This window comes from Eubalaena glacialis, chromosome 5, assembly GCF_028564815.1.
Source record: "Eubalaena glacialis isolate mEubGla1 chromosome 5, mEubGla1.1.hap2.+ XY, whole genome shotgun sequence".
Lineage (NCBI taxonomy): Eukaryota > Metazoa > Chordata > Mammalia > Artiodactyla > Balaenidae > Eubalaena > Eubalaena glacialis.
The window spans coordinates 1,735,362-1,754,218 of NC_083720.1; the positions used below are offsets into that span (position 1 = coordinate 1,735,362).

Below are 18,857 nucleotides of genomic sequence, written 5' to 3' on the forward strand. Positions count from 1 at the left end.
CATATGCATCGATGGAGTGTAAATTAAGGGCAGTGTTTGTTGCTGCTGGGGAGGGGAGGCTGGGAGGTCTGCCTAAACAAATTCTTTACAAAAGTGTTTATAATATTGGCTGTAGTTGGGTGTAAAATACACCCATTTTTATTGATTTAATAAAAATTCTTATACTAGCCTTTCATACCATTATTTCAGGTTTAATAATTCTCCATTACTTTGCAATATTTGGCTAAAATAACCGTTCACTTATCCTTTTTTTTCTAATTTTTTTTTCATAATTTATTTTATTTATTTATTTTTGGCTGCGTTGGGTCTTCGTTGCTGCGCGCGGGCTTTCTCTAGTTGCTGAGAGCGGGGGCTACTCTTCGTTGCAGCGCGCGGGCTTCTCACTGCGGTGGCTTCTCTCGTTGTGGAGCACAGGCTCTAGGAGCGCGGGCTTCGGTAGTTGTGGCTCATGGGCTCTAGAGCACAGGCTCAGTAGTTGTGGCGCACGGGCTGAGTTGCTCCGCGGCATGTGGGATCTTCCCGGACCAGGGCTCGAACCCGTGTTCCCTGCATTGGCAGGTGGATTCTCAACCACTGCGCCACCAGGGAAGCCCTCAGTTATTATTCTAATTACACTTTTTGAACTCACATAACCATACATCTAGTAGTATTTTTGACAGGACTGTTTTCTGTTAAACTTATGAATCCAGAGTTTTGACCATGACCCACTATCAGCAATAAAATATACCACACACACACTCACACAGCAGGTTTTACAAAACAATACTCTGATACTTTTTGATCTTTTCTATTCCGTTCAATTTCATTAATAAAATGCTGGTTGTATTTTATTAATGAATTATTAATATTATTTTACTTATGTACTGTTGAGTTGTGACCTGAACCTTTAAAAACATTCTCTTTTACTATATTTTAAAGTTTTAAAGCTATGTCTTTAGTTTTAAAATTTCTTCACAAGTGTTTTAATAATAGTACATCAAAGATACTCTTTATGGTAACAGGGTGATGCCAATCACAAAAATTCTTCGTGTAATTCTGAAACCTCTGAATTGTTACCCTACAGATGGTGAGCTTTTTGGGACACCTTATCTAGGGCAGAACAGGCACCCAAGACAGCGTTTGTCAACGAGTAATGGTGAATGGGTACTGGCCCTGCATTTCCCAGAGAGGCTTATGATTCTTGGGGTGCATGTTTCCATTCATATTGGGTCACCGGGGCAGAAGGTGTCTAAGAGAAATAAGAGTGGAAGGACTGTCTTGATTCTCAGGAGGGGTCTTAGGCCCACTGCCCAGTGTGCTGGGCACAGCACTGAGCGTTAGACCCAGGACCACCTTTATCAGAGGCGGCTTCTGAGGCAAAGAGGGCATTTTTGCATGTAGGTGGCTTCTACAAAGAAATGAGGGCTGTAGGATAAGTAGGAAAACATAACTTAGCTTATAGAGTCTTCGGCCCACAACAAAACTCTGGTGCACAAAGCTCAGGGGACACAAACTTGTTAGGTTCTGTGCCCTCAGGCACAGCCTCACACGCCCCGGTTTTCTAGGCGGCATGGCTTCCGGCTCCTAGGGTTGTTGGAAGAACTAAACACGTGGAGGCTGGAAGGTGCTTACACAGTGCCTAGTGGTACACAGTGCTGTGCATGTGCTTGATGGTCGCTTTCAGGAGGCTGGCCTGGCTTACTTTATAGGGCGCTGCTGCAGGATGTTATTGATGAAGCTTTCCCACTTGTGAAATGATGATGTAAAAATGATGACGTGTGTCTTGGACAAGTCCCGCTCTAACAGCCTAGTGTGGTGGTCTGCTCTAATGTGACAGTAAAGGGTTAGCCCTGAGTAGAAACTTGGTAGGTGAAGGATATCATGAAAATATCTTACTTTTTTGCATTTCTATTTTAAAACATAATTTTCATAGTGTTCATGATGTATTAAGAAAGAGAGAAGCTTACAAAATAGAAAACAGTGTTTGTGGGAATTTCCTGGCGGTCCAGTGGTTAGGAATCCAAGTTTTCACTGCTGAGGGCCCAGGTTCAATCTCTGGTCCGGGAACTAAATCCTGCAAGCCGCATGGCATGGCCAAAAAAAAAAAAAAAAAAAAAAAAAAAAAGAAAACGAAATCCTGCAGGCGGCATGGCATGGCCATTTTTGTAAAGTGTCTGTGTGTATATATATTTGCATAGGAAAGTCTGATAAGGTATACACATCAAAATATTTTGTGGTGGAAGTTCTGATGGCTTTCTTTTTTCCTTTTTGCACATGCCTCAAGCTTTAAGACTTTTCTACAATGAACATTACTTATGGAGCAAAAAGGTGAATGATACTTTTACAACCTGATATTACCAACAATTTTTCTTTTTCAAATAAAACTGGTTTTGGCTTTTCCCACTCTTTAACAGTTAAACATTTAGATGTTTACACAAAATAAAAATATTTATACCATCAGAATTCTGTAGTTGAATCGGTGTGCAAAATTAAGTCATACACATATTATTTACCAAAATTTTTGTATTGTGGAAATTGATCCATGTTATTAGCTGTTGGGATATCAAATTACACAAAATTTACACTTTTGGAGGGCTTAAATGGGAATTTAGGGCTATTTCTGTAATGCTGTTAGAGGTTTATAAAAGGAAGCTGTTTGGGGTAGGGATCAAAGTACATTTCAAACAGTGATATTACAGTTTTAAAGTCAGAGAAACATGTAGTGTAGGGAGCATTTGTAATAACGTAAATCCTCTTTCATTGCTGAAAAGGTGGCAAGAAGGAGATAATGTTATTAATGTTTGAAGGCCACCATACAGTGTATCCTGTGGTCAGATGGTGTGATTATGGATCTTGGGGTATACTGGGATGCACTTAGAGGCCTTCCCTGTGTTGTAGAAATAGCTGCCGTGACGAAATGAGGTTTAGTCATTACTCTGTCTAGTGCACGTTTGCCTTAGTGACCTGAGGAAGTAAAGATCTAGAACCTTATGTGATTTAGCTAAGTTTGACAGTGGGTAAAGCTGCAGAGAGCATCTCTGTGATGCAGTATTCTATGTATGTGTACATCCATGGGACCAGTATTTCAACATACAGAATATAGATAAACAATATTCCCAGTACCCTAGAATGTGCCCTTGTTCCCTTCCTCGTCATCCCTACCACTGTTCTCATGTGTTTTGCCTGTTTTTGAATTTGACTTAAAAGTACTCTGTGCTGGTGCTGTTTGGCTCAACATTATGTTTGAGATGCATCCGTGTTGTTGATGTAGCAAGTCATCATTCTTTTCCATGGCGTGCAGTTTTCCATTGCGTGAATATTCCACAATTTATCCATTCTAATGTTGATGGACATTTGGCTTATTTTATTTTATGGCTGATATGAATCAAGCTGATATGCACATTCCTGTACATGCTTTTGGTGGATAAGAGTGTTCCTTTTTGTTGAGCATATACCCGAAGTGGATTTGCTAGGTATACATGTGGTTTGACTCTAGTAGATACTGCCAGAGAGGTTTTCTAAGGGGTTTTACTGTATGCTAATCAAAAAAATTAACGTGTAGTAAAATATATTTTGTATGTATATATATTGGGCTTGTGGCATGCGGGATCTCAGTTCCCTGACCAGGGATTGAACCTGGGCCACAGTAGTGAAAGCCCGGAATCCTAACCACTAGGCCACCAGGGGACTACCCCGAATTTGTATTTTTTGATGTACAGTTGTTTGGACTTTAACACGCGTGTAGATTCATGTACCACTGTCGGGATACAGAGCAATTTCATTACCCAGAAAGGCTCCCTCCTGCTGTTCCTGTGCAGTCACACTCTTCCCCCACCCCTAAACTCTGGACAGCCACTTACTGTGCTTTTGTCTTCTGGGGAAGTCATATAAATGGAATCATACAATATGTAACTTTTTTTTTAAGTCTTTTTTTTTTTGATGTGGACCGTGTTTAAAGTCTTTATTGAATTTTTTACAGTATTGCTTCTGTTTTATGTTTTGGTTTTTTGGCCGCAAGTCATGTGGGGTCTTAGCTCCCCGATCAAGGATCAACCCCCATCCGAAGTCTTAACCACTGGACCACCAGGGAAGTCCCTAGTATGTAACTTCCTGAGGCTGGTTCCTTTCACTAAACTTAGTCACTTTGAGATTCATCCAGGTTATTGCAGGTATGAGTAGTTTGTTCCTTTTTACTGCCAAGTAGTATTCTGTTGTATGGATGTACCACAGTTACCCATTCTCCCATTGGTGGACATTGGGGTTCTGTTAGTTTTTGATGATAATAAATAGAGCTGCTATAAAACATTTGTGTACAGGTTTTTGTGTGAAAGTAAATTTTCATTTCTCTAGGGTAGATACCAAGGAGTGGGAGCAGGGTCATGTGGTAGCATTATAAGAAACTGCCAAACTATTTCCAGAGTGGCTGCACCATTTCGACTTCCCACCAGCAATGATGAGAGTGCAGTTGCTCTGCATCCTCGCTAGCACTTGTTAATGTCAGTAGATATTATTTTAACCATTAATAAATAGGTGTGTAGTGGTGTTGTGGTTTTCATTTACATTTCCCTAGTGACTACTGTTTTTTAAAAAATTAATTAATTAAGTTTTGGCTGCGTTGGGTGTTCGTTGCTGCACGCGGGCTTTCTCTAGCTGTGGCGAGCGGGGGCTGCTCTTTGTTGCGGTGAGCGAGCTTCTTATTGCGGTGGCTTCTCGTTGCGGAGCACAGGCTCTAGGTGCATGGGCTTAGTAGTTGTGGCTCTCGTGCTCTAGAGCGCAGGCTCAGTAGTTGTGGCGCATAGGCTTAGTTGCTCTGCGGCATGTGAGATTTTCCTGGACCAGGGATCGAACCGTGTCCCCTGCATTGGCAGGTGGATTCTTAACCACTGCACTACCAGGGAAGTCCCTCCCCAGTGACTACTGTTATTGAACACTTTTCATTTGTTTATTTGCCATTCTTGTATACTCTTGGGTGAAGTGTTTAAGACTTTGCTTATTTTTATTTATTTTAGGATTTTGCTTATTTTTAATTGAGTTGTTTTATTTTCTTAGTTTTGAGAGTTCTTTATAATTCTGGTTATGAGTTCTATGTCAGATTTGTGATTTGCAAACATTTCCTTTCAGTCTGTAGTGTTTTTTTTTTTTTAATATATTTATTTATTTATTTATTTGGCTGCACCAGGTCTTTGTTGCGGCATGCATGTGGGATCTAGTTCCCCGACCAGGGATAGAACCCGGGCCCCCTGCATTGGGAGCACAGAGTCCCAACCACTGGGCAACTAAGGAAGTCCCTGTAGCTAGTTTTTATATTTTATTAACTGTTCTTTGGGGTTTTTTTTTTTTTGCAAAGAAAAAAAATTAAATTTTGATGAAGTTCGGCTTCCTAGTTATTTCTTTTTTGGGTCATACTTTTTGGTATCATGTCTAAGAACTCTTTCTTTTATAAAACCTCATGTTATAAAGATTTTTTTCCTATATTCTAAAAATACCGTAGTTGTACATTTAGATCTGTGATTTATTTTGAGTTAATTTTGTATAAGGTATCAGATTTGGGTAGGGGTTCTTTATTTTTCTCCCCCTATAGCGTTGTCAGGTTTGTTCCAAACGCATTTGTTGAAAGGATACCCTTTCTCCATAGAATTGAGTTTTCACTTGTGTCAGAAATCAATTAACCTTATTTGTGTGGGTTATTTCTGGACTGTTATTTTGTTCCATTGATCTATGGGTCTATCCCATTGCCTATGCCACATTGTCTTAATTACTGTGAGTCTTAAAAAATTAACAAGGTAGTTCCTCCAGCTTAAAAAAAATTGTTTTTGCTATTTAGTCCTTTTGCTTTTCCATGCATTTTAGAATTAGCTTGTCTGGGTCTACAAATAATTCTGCTGGGCTTTGATAGGAGTAGCCTTAAATCTGTAGATCAGTTTGATGGAGAATTGACATGTTAACTGTGTTGAATTCTTCCAGTCTGTGAACATGGTGTGTGTTTCTGTTTATTTGATTATCTTTGATTTTTTTTTAAATTGAGATAGAATTTACGTATAGCACATCTTTGATTTCTTTCATTAGTGTTTCGTAGTTTTCAGCATACATATCCTGTACGTGTTTTTTTAGATTCATAAATTATTTCATTTTTTTTGAACTTTTGTAAATGGTGTTTTTAAGAATTTCAGTTTCTTTTTATTCATTGCTGGTATATAAAGATGTGATTAATTTTTGTGTTCAACTTTTATCTGTTTATCTTGCTAAAATCACGTATTCTGAGAGTTTTTTTGTGGGTTTATTGAGGTTTTCTGTGTAGGTAATCATGTCTGTGAATAGTGAATTTTTTTGTTTCCTATTCTGTATGCCTTTTATTTCTTTTTTTTTTCTTTATTGCACTGGATAGGGGTTTTAGTACAATTTCCTTGTTTCTGACTTTAGGGGGAAAGCATTCCGTCTTTCACAATAAAGTGTGATGTCTCTTGTAGATTTTTTTGTAGATGTCCATTATTATGTTGAGGAAGTTTCTTTCTATTTCTAGTTTGCTGAGAATTGTCTCAATAGGTGTTAAAATTTTCCAAGTGGTTTTTGAATCTACTGATATAACTGTGTGTTTTTTCTTCTTTAGTCTGTTAATGTGGTAGATCACATTTTTGATTTTTGGATATTGAGCCAGCTTTGCATTCCTGGAATAAACCCTGCTTGGTCATGGTATATTACTCGTTTTAAATTAATTGCTGGATTCACTTTACTAATATTTTGTTGAGCATTGTTACATCTGTTTATTATATGGTATACGTAAGTAGTTTTCTTACATTGTCCTTGCCTGCTTTGGTGTTAGTATAATGCTGGCCTCATAAAGCAAATTAAGAATCGTTCCCTTCTATTTTAGTAGTTTGTGCTTTTCAAAGAATTGGTCCATTTCAACTTAGTTGCTGAGTTTATGTGTGCAGAATTGTCAGTAGTGTTCCTTTTATCCTTTTAATGTCTGTGGAGGTCTGTGTCCTCTCTTTGATTCCTGATATTGGCAATTTGTCTTCTCTCTTTTCTGCTAGTCTTGCTAGAAGTTCATCAAGTTTTTAATCTTTTTAAAGAACCAGCTTTTAGTTTTGTTGATTTTTTTCTATTATCTTTCCTTTTTGATTTCATTATTTAAAAAAATTTTTCTTTAATTTTTTATTTTATTTTTTATTCTTTGCTTTATTTCTTTCTTTGGGTTTATTTTGATTTTTCTTTTCTAATTCCTTAAAGTAGAAGCTTAGATTATTGATTTGAGACTATTTTTCTTCCTTAATATACATATTCTCAATATACATATTTCCTTATATATATGTGTGTGTATATGTGTGTATATATATGTATATATACACATGCTATAAACTTCCCTCTTAGCCATAATTTAGCTTCATCCCACAAATTTTGGTATGTTGTACTTTCATTTTCATTCAGTTTAAAACATTTTCTAATTTCCCTTGAATCTTCCTGTTTGTTTCACGGGTTATTTAAAAGTATGTTCTTTAATTTCCTGTTCTCATGTTACTGTGTTCTAGTCTAATTCCAGTATGGTCAGAGAACATGCTTTTATGATGTTAATTATTTGAAGAATTTTAAGGTTTTATGGTCTATCTTGGTGAATATTACTTACGCACTTAAAACATGTATATTCTGCTATTTTAAAATATTTATTTATTTATTTATTTTTGGCTACGTTGGGTCTTCATTGCTGCACGCGGGCTTTCTGTGGTTGCGGTGAGTGGGGGCTACTCTTTGTTGCGGTGCGCAGACGTCTCGTTGTGGTGGCTTCTCTTGTTGCGGAGCACAGGCTTCAGTAGTTGTGATGCACGGGCTCAGTAGTTGCAGCTCGCAGGCTTAGTAGTTGTGGCACATGGGCTTAGTTTCTCCACGGCATGTGGGATCTTCCCGGACCAGGGCTCGAACCCGTGTACCCTGCATTGGAAGGCGGATTCTTAACCACTGCGCCGTCAGGGAAGTCCCTATTCTGCTATTATTGAGTGGAGTGTTCTCTCAAATGTCAGCTAGATTTTTTTGTTTAATGCTATATTCTTTCTTTTTAAAAATTTGTATTGGTGTATAGTTGATTTACAATGTTGTGTTTCAGGTGTACAGCAAAGTGAATCAGTTATACATTAATTCTCTTTCTTGATGATTTTTTGTTTACTAGTTCTGTCAATTGCTGAGAGAAGAGTGTTGAAGTCTGGCTAAAATTGTGGATTTCTTCGTTTCTCCTTACAGTTTGTTTAGTTTTTGCTTCATGTACTTTGAAGATCTGATGTTTGGTGCATATACATTTATGATTGTTATGTCTTCTTGGTGACTTGACCCTATTTTTCATTTATGTTCCTCTTATCCCTGATAGTTTTCTTGGCTCTGAAGACTGCTTTGTCTGATACTAGCATAGCCATTCCAGCTTTCTTTTAATTGGTATTTGCATGGTATATGTTTTTGTTTTCTTTTTCTTTTTACCTACCTATATACTTTTATTTGAAGTGGGTTTCTTATAGACAGCTGCTTGATTAATTTTCATTAATCATTAATATTCATATTTTTACCTTTACTTGTATTTCATTTACTTGGAATATGCTTATTAACTTGAGGCCTTTTTTTCCTGGCTTGATTACTAATTGAATATCTATTTGGTGCTAGTGTGGGGTGCTTCTCTGCATTGTATGACTCTCTCTGTTGGACCTTTTTTGACCCTATAGGCTTTCTGAATACAGATGGAGACACAAGGTGACTTTATTTTAGAGACCACATAATCAGAATCAGCTGAAATTGAATAATTTGTATCTCATGAGCCTACAAGACATTTTTTTTTTTTTTTACAATTCAAATCAACGTCAGTTTCTAGGTTATCTTTGAGTAATTCCAGTAATATTTGTGGCATTGAATTATCACACCTCCTGTGGAAATTAACTTTTTCTCATTCATACAACACAAAGAACATTTTTCTCTTGATTTGAGTACACTTTTAGTTACATCTTGAAACTGAGTGAGAAGTTAGGGAATTTAACTTCCGATGACCCAGGATTTTTTTAACAACCTTTTTATTTTGGAGTAATTTTAGACTTACAGAAAAGTTTCCAAGTTAGTATAGAGAGTTCTCATAGTCTCTTCACCCAACTTTCCCTAATGTTGACATCTCCCTTAACCTTTGTACATTTGTCAAAACTAAGAAATTAAAATTGGTACAATATTGTTAACTACAGACTTTACTTGCGTTTCACTGATTTTTCCACAAATAACCTATTTCTGTTCCTGGATTGAATTCAGGACACCACATTGCATTTAGTGACCTAGAATTTTAATTATTTTTAGCTGCCTCATCTATGAAATGGGAATATTGATTTTTATTTTCCTCAAGAATGTTCTACAAAAGCTAATTAGTACTTATGTTTAAAATATAGTAGTAATATTATATTAATTTTATTTATTTATTTTTAAATTGTATTTACTTTTGGCTCCATTGGGTCTTCGTTGCTGCACACGGGCTTTCTCTAGTTGCGGCGAGCGGGGGCTACTCCTCGTTGCGGTGAGCGGACTTCTCATTGCGGTGGCTTCTCTTTGTTGTGGAGCACGGGCTCTAGGTGCATGGGCTCAGTAGTTGTGGTTTGTGGGCTCTAGAACGCAGGCTCAGTAGTTGTGGTGCACGGGCTTAGTTGCTTCACACATGTGAGATCTTCCCAGACCAGGGCTCGAACCCCTGTCCCCTGCATTGGCAGGCGGATTCTTAACCACTGTGCCACCAGGGAAGTCCCTATATTTATTTTAAAATTCAGTGAGATCGTTATCTATTTAATAGTTTGCTACAAGCTAATTTTTTTCTCTAGAAGTGCTTGGCTGTTATTCCACTGTGGTGAAAGTAGCCCAGCAAGGGAAACACTCTCTACAAGTTCCTGCTGAGAGCTTAGCCCCCTCTTTAGAGATTACTGAAGGGGGTGACCTGTCAGTGCAGGTACATCCCTAGTTGATGCTCAGGACAGCTTAGAGAAGGGAGTTACCAGCCCTTTGCCAAAGCTGTTTGGTTGCCTTGGATAAAGAAATTCCATAAGTGAATTCTTGGTTTTCCTTATAATATTGTTGTTGGTTTCTGTTTTTAAAAACATAAAAAGCAGCATCACTCATTAAGTGGCTTAAATTGTAGTTACTATTAATATTCTCTATTTTTATTTTTTTTCTTTTGGCTGCGCCGGGTGGCTTGCAGGATCTCAGTTGCCGGATCAGGGAATGAACCCGGGCCACAGCAGTGAAAGCGCCGAATCCTAACTGCTAGACCACCAGAGAACTCCCCAATATACTCTTCTCCTTTAAAAGAACAATTGTATCTCACTTTTAAAAAGAAAAATAGGAAGGTTGGATCTGTCAACCAGTCATTCCAATTACATGCCTCTCTACAAACCATGATTTGATACTCCTTTGTGTGTTTGCACGTTTACTGATGCCCATACCAGTGTTCCAGTTGGAATGCTGGGATTGGCAAATTATAGACTCATAGAACTTTAGAACTGGGCGGGACAACAGCAGAACACACGTTTATTGCTGAGACAGTATTTGCTAGCTGAGGAGAGTGAGGCCCAAAGAGTTGACTTTGAAAAATTCTTTTAATTGTCCTAGCGAGGGTCCTCTCTTGCACCTTTCAGCTCCTGGTGGCATTTATTACTTATCAGTAGTCACCCAAGATATAAAATCCTCCTGCTATTCTAGTCTTGCTTATTCTCATCCCAGTCTGTACATCTTGTCTGTCTCTAAGTCAGGCTTTGCTACTACTTTCTTCACCTTTTCTACACATAAACCTGCCGCTGGCCTGAGTAGCTGAAAGCCTTCACTTTTCTTTGATGACACCTTCACTTGTTCTTCCTACTGCGCCTTGTTGGCCAGACTCTGGCTGACGGACAGGTTCTCATCCTTCTCGCTCTTAGCTAGCTTCCTTCTGCCTTGCTGTTCCGCTGCTGCCACCACCTTTGTCTGGCACCACGGTAGCCATGTTGCTGTGCCTGTACGGTGCGGCCTGCATAGCGTGAACGGGCTGTGTCCTCTGTGCCTTTGCTGGTGCTGCTTCTGCGCAGCGTTTCTCTCCCTCCATTGCCCAGCTAACGGCTGTCTCTCCAGGAGAAGGTTATGTGCCATCCGTCCGTGTGGGAAGTGTTGCCTTCAGCACCCTAGGCCAGGCTGTTGCCTCCCTCTGGGTTCCCTTGGTGCCTGTCCTTAGCTTGGCCACAGCCCTGGGTTAGGCTGGATTGCACTCCCTGGTTTATTGGAATGTTTTCTTTAAACCGTGCTCTGTGGCTTACTCGGCATATAGTACATACTCCGAAAACGCTGCTCTGGGATCCAGGCCAGCTGATGTGAGCTCCTGCAATTTCTCCCTCGTTCCCTTTTTTCTGAAATGTGTTGTCTGTGTCTTCTGATTTGGAAGAAAGCATTTGTCCTTTTTTTCAGTTAATCTTATACTCCAGAGGTTCTTAACTGATAGATTTGAGTGAGTCTGTTAACCCATGGGAACTCAGGGCAAAATTTGTGTGTGAATATGTTACCTCAGGGTCTTTTCCAAAGGTCTCTGGGTCTTGAATCTTTCCTCCTCTATTGGGTTGTTTTCCATTCAGATTTTGAGTTTACCATTTTCCCTTTCCCCTCAGTCTGTCTCTTGACCTTGCTTAACCATTTTAGGCACATTTCTATCTGACGTTGTCCTACCCATTGCTGCCAAATCACTTGAAATAATGGATAGTAATACTGGTTAATGATACTGGTTAACACTGCTTCTACTTCCTTCACCCTCAACTCCTGTTTTCCTCCCTGATCTAGCTCTTTCATCTGCCACTTTAATCAGCCTTCCCAGAGATCATTAAGTGATCATACTTAAAAAATCCTGTAGTTGTTTTTAGATTCTGATATCCTTTGAGCTTGTTGCATCTGACCTTGATCATACATGCCTTTCTGGAACTCTCTTTTGCCTTTGTTTGTATGACCGTGTCCTGGTTCTTCTCCCCCCACACTTTACAGCACTCACTTTGTTACAGGTGAGTCTATGTCCAGTTCTTCCTCTCAAGTTCAGACTTACACTTGATATTTTTACCATGTGTTGGTAGAGATTTCTGATCATAGTTAGAAACTCACATGGTTGATTAAGTCTACCATTATGGTTGTGCTCACTAGAATGATGGCGGAGGCCTGTGTTCCCCTCATCTGTGCCGAGTGAACTCAGCTTGTCCATGTTTAGACTAAACTCTTCTTTCCACATTACAAAGTAGTGCTGAGGTATTACTGGTTTGTTTGCTAGAAAATTTATCAAGAAGCTTTTTTTTAAAGATCTCAGGCCAGTTGTATGTGGTTGTACATTGGACACATCTCTCAGGTAAGAAGATTGTGGTAGGTAATCTTGATGTTCTTTACAACTTTATGATTCTCTGGTTGTCACTCCTTTGGTCACACACTTTGAGAGACCACGCATTGCCCACTGCAGGGGTCTCGAATGTGTGGTATACGTCAGAGGCCCATGCGGAGTAAGTAGGATGCTCCTTGGTGCTGCAGGAAGAGCATGTTAGTTTTATGCTTTCAAGTAAGACATTACACTTTACAGGTATTTAGTATGTGGATCGAGAAAGCTGTTAATAGTTAACTGATACCCTCACTTGATCTGTATTTCAGAATCATGAGTCCTGCGTGATTTCTTTTTTTTTTTTTAATATTCTTTTATTTATTTATTTATTTTATATTTATTTTTGGCTGAGTTGGGTCTTCGTTTCTGTGCGAGGGCTTCCTCTAGCTGCGGCAAGCGGGGGCCACTCTTCATCGCGGTGCGCGGGCCTCTTCACTATCGCGGCGTCTCTTGTCGCGGAGCACAGGCTCCAGACACGCAGGCTCAGTAGTTGTGGCTCACAGGCCTAGTTGCTCTGCGGCATGTGGGATCTTCCCAGACCAGGGCTCGAACCCGTGTCCCCTGCATTAGCAGGCAGATTCCCAACCACTGCGCCACCAGGGAAGCCCTTGCGTGATCTCTGAGGTAACTTGAGGCAAGAGAGGATGTTTGTTCACTTAACGGAGTGTTGACGCCTATGGCAGTTAATGAGTGCTCATTACGTTCATGACTTCTGCTGTCTAGTTTTAATTAAACTGGTCCTCACAAAACAGGCAGTCTTAAAAGAAACCCTGGATTGGAGATACTGCCCATAATGAAAGCATATTGATGGCAGAGCCACCGCTACTACTTCCTGCACAAACTATTAACCATGTAATGAGGTTGAGAAAATGATCTCAGCAGAACTAATAATTGACTCCCAAAGATTATTTGAAGTGTGGAGTTATATCCACTTTTATTAATGACTAATCATGTCCAAAGTGGTTATCTTTTTTTAAAATTTATTTCATTTTTGGCTGTGTTGGGTCTTCATTGCTGCTGCGCGCTGGCTTTCTCTTGTTGCGGTGAGCGGGGGCTACTCTTTGTCGTGGTGCGCGGGCTTCTCATTGCGGTGGCTTCTCTTGTTGCGGAGCATGGGATCTAGGTGCGCAGGCTTCAGTAGTTGTGGCACGTGGGCTCAGTAGTTGTGGCTCGCGGGCTCTAGAGCGCAGGCTCAGTAGTTGTGGCGCACGGGCTTAGTTGCTCCGCGGCAGGTGGGATCTTCCCAGACCAGGGCTCGAACCCGTGTCCCCCGCATTGGCAGGCGGATTCTTAACCACTGCACCACCAGGGAAGCCCCAAAGTGGTTATCTTGTCTTGAGATTTAGAGAAGGAAAGTGTATAGCCTTCACAGTCAGCAGAATATTTACAAACTAAGCATCCAGAAGAGAAACAGTACCTATGCATTTTGCAGCGGTGTTTAAAGTCATATAATGTTCTATCTAGTATTTTATAAAATTTTATTAAGCTTAAGGATGAACTCCTTCTGAGGCAACTTACATTTCTGTAAGGTTCAGTTGCAGAAGCAACTGCAGCCCGTTTTGCACAGACAGGTATTTAATATGGAGAATCAGGAACATACAACGTTTTGGAAAGGGCTGGTGGAACAGGGTCTCTAGGCTGCGCTGCTGAGAATGATATGCAGAACAAAAGTACCTTACTCAGCCATGGAGCTGGTCAGGCTAATCCACAGCATCTTCTGTACTTGTCTAATACTAACAGACAAAAGGGCCCCACGCACGCACTGGGAAATCCAGCTCTTCCAGCTGGGAGTGAGGGAGTAGGCAGAAGGGCTGAATAATTCCCGGGAAGCAAAATGGCAACAAAATAAACACATTCCTTTGATAGCAAATACTTTTGGAGTATTCACAGAAGATATTGCAGAAGATTTGCAGGAAGTAAATTATTAGAATAAATGATGACGTGTGGAGGGTTTGCCGTGGGATGATGGAAACACCGTTGTTTCTTAAGTTTCCAGCTTATGCTTTTTGGTAGATTCAGATTGAGTACGTTTTTGTGTGTGAGCTGCTGAATAGCCTAGAGCATATATATTCTGAAACGATTTTTTTAATAAACAGGGTTTTGTGGGAAAACTAGCTACAACCAGTGATGGAGCAGCCACTGTAATTTAAAAAAAATTCTTGGATTGGGTAGGACTGCAGCAAGAACAGCACACGTGAAAGTTATTCACCACATGATACATAGAGAAGTTCTTAAAGCAACGAATTGAAGCCAGAAGCACAGAAGGGATCAGCCTGAGACCTTTACAAAGTAGTAAATCTTTACGATGTTTATGATGAGATGGGGAGTAACTATGAAAATACTTGGCAAGACACAGAGCTTTGCTGGTTATCTTGTGGCAAAATTGAAAGCATTGCCTATTCTGAGGTGAACTGAGTGTTTTTCTTTTACTTAAGGACAGGTGGTCTAAATTTGCGGACCTTTTCTGTAATGAGCGGCTGTCAGTAGAAAGCTACCTAGCAAATTTAGTATTTTTGAGAAAATAAATACTTAATCTGCTTTCTCAAAGTAAAGGTGACATTTTAACAATGAGTAGAAAATTGCTTTTTGAAAGAAACTCTTGCTTTAGAGAGCATTTTGAAAATGGATGTATAGAGTTGTCTTCGTTATTTGTTTTGTTTTTGTTTTGCTAAGAATAATGTAAATAGTCATTTTACTGCACCGTTAAACTTGGAAATGAACTTTTAGCCTGTTTTAAAATTTCCTGTTAACACTTAATTTTAACCTTATTTTTAAAAAATACAAGAATGTCATGCTTCCTGATTCTGTGTAAGAACAAAGAACTCCGATGATTAAGATGGAAATTGACTAGCTGAATTTCAACAAAAATCCTTGTGCAATTGATTGATAGGACTGAAAATTGACTAACATGATTTAGTAAATACAGCTAGCAATGTATTTCTTCCATTTAGATCTGTGTGTCTATAAAGGAGAAGCACCATTTTCAGTGAAGACTGGCAGTAAAGCTAGCTTTCTAAATAATTGAATTTATAGTGCTCCAGAAATCTGGTTTTAACACAAACATACCAAGATTTTAAAAAATAATAAAGTACATTCAGTCACACTGGTTTTCTTAAAATTTTTTCTCATGAGTTTTTGTGATATAAAATGTTTTCAGTATTAATAAAGAAGACAAGTTTTCAAAAATACAATTTTGTTTTTATGTTATTGTATGGTTGTATGTTTTGAGTGTATTTTTTATTACATGTAAATTGCATTCATCAACTGAGTCTGAGTGCCTTCTTTGTTTCTGGTAAGAGATGCAGGATGACCTCAAAGCCATACCCTGTGCCCTTCCTGGACATACCGTCTGTTATGTGGCTGCTCAGGTCTTCCTGACTGGACTCCTTCCACAGGAGTGCCACGTGCTGGTGACCAGGCAGGACCTTTCGCCAGCTGGGTCCCTTCTTTCTTTCTCCCGTCATCCTGTGCTTTCTCACACCTCATTTGGATCTTGGCTCCCCACTTTTGCTCTCCAGGAAAGCTTTTCTTTCACTTCCTCTCTTCTCCCACCCTCACCCTTCCTTCCAGTTCTGCCTCCGAAGACTCCTACGGTCCTTCAGGGCGAACTTGATGCTTCCTTCTCCATTCTGCGTACCCTGATCCTCTCTCAGCTACAGCTGTTAGCTCTATGACATGTAATACGTTTGTATGTACCTGCACATTTATTGTCTTTTACTAGATTGGAAGTTTATTAAATGCAGAAAAGTTTTAAGGGCATTGTAACCTTGTTCGTAGCCCAATAAGTGTTTTTTGTTTTTTGTTTTAACGTCTTTATTGGAGTATAATTGGTTTACAGTGATGGTTAGTTTCTGCTGTATAACAAAGTGAATCAGCTTTATGCATATGTGTATCCCCATATCCCCTCCCTCTTGTGTCTCCCTCCCACCCTCCCTATCCCACCCCTCTAGGTGGTCGCAAAGCACCGAGCTGATTTCCCTGTGCTAAGTGGCTGCTTCCCACTAGCTATCTGTTTTACATTTGGTAGTGTGTATACGTCCATGCCACTCTCTCACTTCATCCCAGCTTACCCTTCCCCCTCCCCGTGTCAAGTCCCTTCTCTACGTCTGCGTCTGTATTCCTGTCCTGCCCCTAGGTTCTTCAGAACCTTTTTTTAAAAAAAATCCATATATATGTGTTAGCATACGGTGATTTTTTTCTCTTTCTGACTTATCTCACTCTGTATGACAGACTCTAGGTCCATCCACCTCACTACAAATAACTCAATTTCGTTTCTTTTTATGGCCGAGTGATATTCCATTGTATGTATGTGCCACATCTTCTTTATCCATTCATCTGTTGATGGACACTTAGGTTGCTTCCATGTCCTGGCTATTATAAATAGTGCTGCAGTGAACATTGTGGTACATGACTCTTTTTGAAGTATCGCTTTCTCAGGGTATATGCCCAGTAGTGGGATTGCTGGGTCCTACTAGTTTTTTAAGGAACCTCCATACTGTTCTCTGTAGTGGCTGTATCAATTTACATTCCCACCAACAGTGCAAGAGGGTTCCCTTTTCTCCACACCCTCTCCAACATTTATTGTTTGTAGATTTTTTGATGATGGCCATTCTGACTGATGTGAGGTGATACCTCATTGTATTGATTTGCATTTCTCTAATGATTAATGATGTTGAGCATTCTTTCATGTGTTTGTTGGCAATCTGTATATCTTCTTTGGAGAAATGTCTAATTAGGTCTTCTGCCCATTTTTGGATTGGGTTGTTTGTTTTTTTGATATTGAGCTGCATGAGCTGCTTGTATATTTTGGAGATTAATCCTTTGTCAGTTGCTTCGTTTGCAAATATTTTCTCCCATTCTGAGGGTTGTTTTTTCGTGTTTTTTGTGGTTTCCTTTGCTGTGCAAAAGCTTTTAAGTTTCATTAGGTCTCATTTGTTTGTTTTTATTTCCATTACACTAAGAGGTGGATCAAAAAGGATCTTGCTGTGATTTATGTCATAGAGTGTTCTGCCTATGTTTTCCTCTAAGAGTTTTATAGTGTCTGGCTTTACATTTAGGTCTTTAATCCATTTTGAGTTTATTTTTGTGTATGCTCTTAGGAACTGTTCTAATTTCATTCTTTTACATGTAGTTGTCCAGTTTTCCCAGCACCACTTACTGAAGAGACTGTCTTTTCTCCATTGTATTTCCTTGCCTTCTTTATCAAAGATAAGGTGACCATATGTGCGTGGGCTTATCTCTGGGCTTTCTATCCTGTTCCATTAATCTATATTTCTGTTTTTGTGCTAGTACCATACTGTCTTGATTACTGTGGCTTTGTGGTATAGTCTGAAGTCCAGGAGCCTGATTCCTCCAGCTCCGTTTCTCTTTCTCAAGATTGCTTTGGCTATTCAGGGTCTTTTGTGTTTGCATACAAATTGTGCAATTTTTTGTTCTAGTTCTGTGAAAAATGCCATTGGTAGTTTGATAGGGATTGCACTGAATCTGTAGATTGCTTTGGGTAGTATAGTCATTTTCACAATGTTCATTCTTGCAATCCAGGAACATAGTGTATTTTTCCATCTGTTTGTATCATCTTTAATTTCTTTCATCAGTGTCTTATAGTTTTCTGCGTACAGGTCTTTTGTTTCCTTAGGTAGGTTTATTCTTAGGTATTTTATTCTTTTTGTTACAATGGTCAATAGGAATGTTTCCTTAATTTCGCTTTAAGATTTTTCATCATTAGTGTATAGGAATGCAAGATATTTCTGTGCATTAATTTTGTATCCTGCTACTTTACCAAGTTCATTGATTAGCTCTAGTAGTTTTCTGGTAGCATCTTTAGGATTCTCTATGTATAGTATCATGTCATCTGCAAACAGTGACAGTTTTACTTTTTCTTTCCTGATTTGGATTCCTTTTCTTTTTCTTCTCTGATTGCTGTGGCTAAAACTTCCAAAACTGTTGAATAAGAGTGGTGAGAGTGTGCAACCTTGTCTTGTTCCTGATCTTAGAGGAAATGCTTTCAGTTTTTCACCATTGAGAACGATGTTTACTGTGGGTTTGTCATATATGGCCTTTATTATGTTGAGGTAGGTTTCCTCTGTTCCTACGTTCTGGAGAGTTTTTATCATAAATGGGTGTTGAATTTTGTCAAAAGCTTTTTCTGAGTCTATGAGGTTATCATATCGTTTTCATCCTTCAATTTGTTAACGTGGTGTATCACATTGATTGTTTTGCATATATTGAAGAATCCTTGCATTCCTGGAATTAACCCCACTTGATCATGGTATATGATCCTTTTAGTGTGCTGTTGAATTCTGTTTGCTAGTATTTTGTTGAGGATTTTTGCATCTATGTTCATCAGAGATATTGGCCTGTGGTTTTGTGTGTATGTGTGATCTCTTTGTCTGGTTTTGGTATCAGGGTGATGGTGGCCTTGTAGACCGAGTTTGGGAGTGTTCCTCCCTCTATTTTTTGGAAGAGTTTGAGAAGGATAGGTGTTATTAGCTCTTCTCTAAAT

General features: G+C 39.3%; 1 protein-coding gene across 2 annotated transcripts in view; it reads left to right on the top strand.

The window, feature by feature from the left end:
* The window catches only part of LOC133092538 (protein FAM193A-like), a 171,055-nt gene that overhangs the window by 1,141 nt on the left and 151,057 nt on the right, over nucleotides 1–18,857 (top strand). The gene's annotated exons all lie outside the window — the stretch shown is intronic.